This window comes from Apteryx mantelli, chromosome 20 (genome assembly GCF_036417845.1).
Source record: "Apteryx mantelli isolate bAptMan1 chromosome 20, bAptMan1.hap1, whole genome shotgun sequence".
In the NCBI taxonomy this organism is placed as follows: domain Eukaryota; kingdom Metazoa; phylum Chordata; class Aves; order Apterygiformes; family Apterygidae; genus Apteryx; species Apteryx mantelli.
Window position 1 is genome coordinate 12,424,772 of NC_089997.1, and position 7,004 is coordinate 12,431,775.

Here is a 7,004-nt window from a genome sequence, read left to right on the forward strand (position 1 = left end):
GAAAATTCTGTGGGAATTGGGGTAAATTCATGGGATATAGATTTGGATTTCAGGGGGCAGGTAATGGCAAATATAGCAGGTCAAGTAATTCCCTTCTTAGTGGATACTGGAGCTACCCTTTCTCTTCTGAATTTTGAGCCTAAAGGATGTAAGTCATCAGGTAAAATAACAATACAGGGAGTAATGGGAAAAGGTGAACGAACGTTAACTAAGCCCTTGTTACTCACTATTGGAGGAAAAGGAGTGTGGGGACGTTTCATAATTTCTATGGATTCACCCTTTTGCCTTTTAGGGAGGGATCTCTTACAAGCCTTGGATGCTCAGATCTGCTTACAGCTGGAAGGGATGAAATTAATACTAATGGTCTCATGTGTTCTGGCTGAGACACCAGAACCAGAGTCAACTAATCTGCAAATTCCAGCAGGATTAGAATCAGTTCCCGGAAAGTTATGGAGCTCTTCAGGAATTGATGTTGGACTATTGAAATCAGCTAGTGCAGTCTCGATCAAAACAAAGGGGGGATTACCTCCCGTGGTTAAACAATACCCTATCCCAAAGGAAGCAGAGAAGAGTATCCAAAAGCAAATTGATCACTATTTAAAATTGGGTATCCTTAGAGTTTGTGAATCCCCATACAACACCCTGATTCTGCCAGTTAAAAAGAATAGGCAGGATTCTGATGGGGATCCAGAGTATCAGTTTGTACAAGACTTAAAGAGTTATAAGAGTTATAAACCAACATGTTTAACCAACATACTCCACATCCAGTAGTTCCTGACCCGTCAACTATATTATTACAGATGCCCCATTGGGCAACTTATTTTACTGTGACTGATTTAACGGCAACCTTTTTTAGTATACTGGTAGCTGAGGACAGCCAAGATCCTTTTGCCTTCACTTGGAAGGGACAACAATTGACCTGGACTAGGCTACCACAGGGATTTACTGGGTCTCTGACTATTTTTTTGCATATACTGAAAAATGATCTTGCAGATATCGAACTTCCAGGATGTTCAGTGTTAATACTATATGTGGATGATTTGTTATTAGCAAGTAAAGATTATGAGATGTGTTTGAAAGACACTATTTCTCTATGTAATACCCTTGCAGAGAAGGGGCATCGAGCATCTCCATCCAAGCTCCAGCTGTGTCAACAAGAGGTAAAATATTTGGGGTTTATGTTGAAGGAAGGGCACACGTTAATTGATCCAGAACGAGTAAAGACAATTCTTGATATGCCTCATCCTATAACAAAAAAGCAATTTAGAGGATTTTTAGGAGCTGTAGGATTTTGCCGACCATGGAGTCCCAGGTTGGGAGAATTTAGCAAACCTTTGGTCCGAGCAACAAAGAAGGAGGAGATATAGAGCCTTTGACCTGGCGTCCAGAAAAAGAGAAAGCTATCACATCTGTAAAAAGGGCATTGGTCTCGGCCCCGGCTCTAGGACTACCAGATTATAGTAAGCCATGTGAATTTTTCGTTCATGAACGACAGGGAGTAGCAAGTGGAGTACTCACTCAAAATATTCATACGGAGTATGTTGTGCAACTGGGATGTTATTGAAAGAATGAGAATTTTTTACATCATCAGGAAAGAAAATAGCTAATGGAGAAAAAAATACGCAATTTGCTATAATCAGTCCAACTGCCCAAAGAAATTGCCATAATACACTGCCCAACCCATACTAAAGGCACTAGAGAAATTAGTAAAGGAAATGCTTTAGCTGACACCACTGCAAAGGCAGCCGCCTGACAACCTTTGAGGGACTGTATGTTCGCAATTCCAATGATGGACCAGAGCGAATGGCCAAATTTAATAGACCCCAAAACCATGTATGGAGAAGATTGCTTAGCAGAAGAGAAAAAACAATGGGAAAAGTGGGAAGCAAAACAAAATGATGATGAAATATGGACAATTGGAGGAAAACCAATTCTACCAAAGAAATATGTAATTACCGTAGCTAGCTGATTCCACGATAAAGCTCATGTGGGAACAGAGGCAGTAGCTAACAAGATACAAAAGGTATGGGCAGCTCCAGGAATTTATGCTGTTGCAAAAAGGATAGCCAAGAGCTGCCCGACCTGCCAAAAGTTCTCAAGCAGCAAAGCAAGCTCAGAGTTAGGGGGACGACCGTGGGCCTACTTCCCTTTTCAAGGCTACAAATAGATTATGCGGATATGCCAGCTGCCAGTGGGTAAAAACATTTGTTAGTGATAGCAGATCAGTTATCAGGCTGGGTAGAGGCTTTCCCAACAAGGAAGGCCGACGCAGGAGGGGTAGTAAAAGCCTTACTAAAAGAAATCATACCCAGGTATGGGGTTCCAGAAGCCATTGATTCCAACAGGGGTGCCCATTCTACAGCAAACATAATCAACCAATTATATAAATCACTGGGAATAGAGAAAAACCTACATATCCCTTACCACCCACAGTCTTCAGGACAGGTAGAAAGAATGAACAGAACACTAAAAGAAAGAATAGCAAAAGTATGCACACACACTAACCTAAAATGGCCCGAAGCCCTAAATTTAGTCCTATGGGATGTCCAAAATGCTCCGCAACAACCCATAGGACTAACACCAGCAGAAATTCTCTTCGGGAGTCATTTAGCCATCCCAGGGACTTATATCCTGGCTAAGACCAGCCTGTTGGACAGAGATGAACAGCTAGCCCAATATGTTCTAGGTATCCAAAAAAGGTTTGAAAATCTTAAAAAATATGCTCGATGGTATCAGTGCACACCACCTGAAATACACATGCATGATATACAACCTGGAGATGGAGTACTGGTAAAAGTATTCTCACGAAAAACTAAGTTGGAACCAAAATGGGAAGGACCCTACACTGTATTGTTAAGTTCTTATTTTGCTGTTAAAGTTTTAGGAAAAGAGAATTGGATTCACCACTCACACGTGAAACAAACTGCAGACCAAGAAGCGAGCACAGCAGGTGTCACTACGGAGCAATGAAGACAACCACACATGCTCCCTGGATGTGCCTAATATTGTTTCTAACCACAAGTTCCAGATGGATAAGTATACAATTAATAAGATGAGATAATTATGATACACAAAGGTATTCTGAAAACAATACAAAAGGAAACCAAATTTGGTTTAATTATTCAGGGCTAGGAGTGAGTGAATTCAGTTTAACCTTTTGTTGTATGTCAGCAAATTTACATGAAACAGTATTGACAGAAGCTAAAAGCAAATTCTGTAAAAAAAACAGTGTAAAACTGACCAAAAGTGTTGTATATCTGTATCCGCCAAGAGAGAAATAGAAGCCCAGGTCTCCTGTGTTAGCTCGGATCAATCCAAACTGACCCCCCTGGATCAATCCAGAATGACTCCCTCAAGTAAAATGTCTCCCATAATAGTAAAGGCAGGACCATACGTAGTTAGAAATACAGGCCAACAACGAGTGTTATTTAAGCCATCTTGGTCTCTTAAACGAGTAGAACTATTGATGCAGATTAACATCTCTACAGTCAAACTGGCCTGTTCACCATTTCTAAGTACCTCCTATGCAGGATGGTCAGCACGGTTGCATAGGCGAACCCTCACCTCTCCAAAACGAACGAGGAGGGATGTGACCAGTATCAGAGGGGCAGGATTAGGAGTTTTAAATAGTATAGATGCCGAAGTGCTCATGAATAAACTAAGTACAGTGACAAGTGATTTGCACAAATTAGAACATCCATTGCGTTCCTCTTTATTAGCATTAGGAACTAACCAGTGGCTCTTATCTAATGTATTACCTCAATGGGAAAGAATTAATGAAAGAGACCACCAGTTAATTGTAAATGCACTTGGTGTAGCCCAATATAATGTTTCTCTAGCTCTTAGTTGTATCCAAGCTCAGCTGTGGATGCAATCTGTGGTAGCAGCAATTATTAGAGAAGGTGAAGAGGGCACCTTACCCACTGAAATTCGAAAGGTAATTTGAGATAATGCAACTAAATTTGAAAAGGAATTGCACTCTTGGTGGCGTCTAGTCAGTTTTACTTATGGCCCCATCAACAATAATGCTATAGCTTTTGTCTTAATGATACACAATGCTTCGATATACACCATATACCCCATCATTGCGCTGGGATTAAATCACAATGGAGCTGTACTGAATCCGATAGAACATAGAGTGTGGGCCCAGTGAAACAGAAATAAATGGCAAACTGTTGATGTTAACGCATGTGTTGTATGGGAACAACAAGGAGTTATTTGTGAGAGTAATACCATCAAAGCTCAAGACTTTTGTCTTCATACTGAACAAAATGTTTGTCATTTTGAAATACATCCCGATGAAACCCCTGAAACTGTACTTGTATATAGCGGAAAAGGATGTGTTTGTATGAGAACCCTCTGTGATCTTATGTTTGTAGATAACATTACTGTAGACACAAGTAATCACCCAAATATTTGTGTTTGTAATTTTGCTAAAATTATGGGATGTGACTTTAATTATTCAGCTCCTGTAGTGTCTTATCAATTATTACAATCTAATTATACCTTAAGTCAAGATTTATTGCCTACCCCCATTGGAATGAATCTTACATTGGTAAAGAAACTACTACAACATGATGACCTGTGTCAACTGCTAAAATGCACCCGAAACAATGGACAAAAAACTCTAATCATGATACAGAAGAGGTACAGCATATCTTGGAAAGAGTGAAGAAGGATTGAGAATATGATTGCTGGGAGACTCTTCTGGGATGGTCACCAACCGCAACAGGCATCTATAATCACATGTTGCACCCAGCAGTAGTTGTATTAAGTTTAACCGTGTTATACCTATTACCTACAACCATACTGTACATAAAATTATGGAAAGTGACAGTACACCTCAAAAGGCTTCGAGAACTCTGCTTAACATGTTAGCAGGGATGCTTAATAAAAACAAAGGGAGGACTGTTAGAGAATATTGGACTGAAGCTGTCTAGAGTTGATTGCGTAGCATAACTTGCTTAGCGTTAGTAGCTAAATTTGCTGAAGCTTTAGGCCGCAAGCTGTGAACATTCTCCTAGATATGTTGAACTTTTAGCTAGTTAAGTAAAAGAAGGCCCCAAAGCAGGTTCAGGTCGGAGAGATAAGGGCAGGAGGGGGGACTGTAGAGAGAAACAAGCAGTTTAACATTAATGAGCACCAGCAGGGAGATGGACTTTAACCTAGGACACAGAAGGAAGGAACAAAGGAACCACAAGACTGATTCTGGAGGACAAGATAAGGAAGTAGAAGAGCCAGACAACTATGCAAGAAAGAAGTAACCCCAAAGACTGGTTCTGAGGGACAAGATAAGGGAGTAAAAGAGCCTATGTAAAAAGAGTAAAAGACATCTATGCAGAAGTGCAATAAGAAGTAAAGAACACACCTGGAAACTACAGGAAAGACCAACTGGGAGCTGGAAGACCCCAAACTCTAATATTATGATTGGTTCAGAACTATGGGGTGGATACTAGACTGGAAGGATATAATTACCCAGGGATTTCTTTGTTCGGGGTCCCTCTTCGGAGGCACCCAGCTCGAGCTGTAATTACTGCATGTGTGTCATTAAATTTTATTTTGCTCCGATCTGACTTCGAACTTCTGTATCAGCAGTAGCCTAGGGTCGGACCCTGTTATGGTGGCTGGCAAGCCTAATTGTCCATAAGAATAAGGCAGCAGTTGCCATTGTAATGTGACATATGTTTTTGCCCCAATCATGAAGCAGACCTACTAGTTAACTTCTCATATGACTGAGGAAATGATGTCTTATTTTTGCACTGTTTAAAGCATCAGGAACACTTGGAGTAACCTTCCATCAACTAGACAGTTTTCTCAAACAGAACACCAAGCATCTGTCTGAAATCGGAAAATGCTTAGAAGAAAGAGAAGGAATGATGATCTGTTATAAGAGTTAATGGATTTGGTTAGCAAAAGTGGAAACCAGCCTTGCTGAACATCATGGGTATGATATCTCTAAAGGTTGGTCACCAAAAGCTACCACTGTATTGTGATTGATGTTACATTCTCTGCTCATCCTGTTAATGATCTCCACCTCTGCCCAAGCTGGAGATCCATTCCCAGCCAGAGAGTGGGATGCTGATCTACCCCCAGCTCCCTGGACTGCTCCCTCCATGCCCCTTCCCCCTCCTGGGGAGCTGGAGCTGCCCCAGCCCAGGGCAGCTGGCCAGCACCAGGGCTGGGACAGGGCATGGGGGGACAGGGAGTGTGGGGGGTTTCAGGGCAGGGTGAACAGCCCTGCTCAGGGCTCCCTGCTTCCCAGAGAGCCTTTTCCCAGGTGAATGTGCCTGTGCTGGCCTGGCCGGCTGTTCCTTCACCCCTCCCCGGCTCCCTGCAGGGCCCTGGGCTGTCAGTGCTTCTCTGCAGCACGAGCAGGCTGTGGGGCCATGGGGTGACTCTGCGCTGGCCATGGCAGAGCCAGCTGGCCCAGCAGCATTGCACCTGACACCCCCCTCCCCAGGGTCTGTGGCTGTGGAAGATGCTCAAAGCAAACACAGTATTTCAAATGGCTCAGGATGGGTTCAGATGTGTCCTTGCACCCAGCCCATGGTTTGTAGGTGGATGACAAGAACCGCTCTGGAGTGTCCCTTCCCTGGGCCTGCTGAGTCCCTGCTGGCTCTGCTGAGCTTGCAGAGCCCTCACTCAGTGCATTCTTTGGTTTAGCCCTTTACTTTGCGTGGCTGCACTTGCTTTTGTGAGTCTCCACTCACTGCCCATCCCAGGCACACACTGACCCTGGGGATGCCCTGTGCTCCCCTGGTGACTCCATGTTCCCTTCCAGAAGAACCAGCATCTGTCACCAGCCCTGTAATATGTGAGACAGTCCCCGGCAGATACCAACCACCCTCTCCAGGGGTACTTGGCACCCACAAGTGAGGACAGAATCCTGCCCTCATTTCCTAACACATCACCCTATGAGTGTGTCCCCCTTAGCCCATGGAGAGCTCATGTGCAGCAAAAGGCCTTTTTGGGTGCAACTCCCTGAGCACATTCTTGGCTCCTGC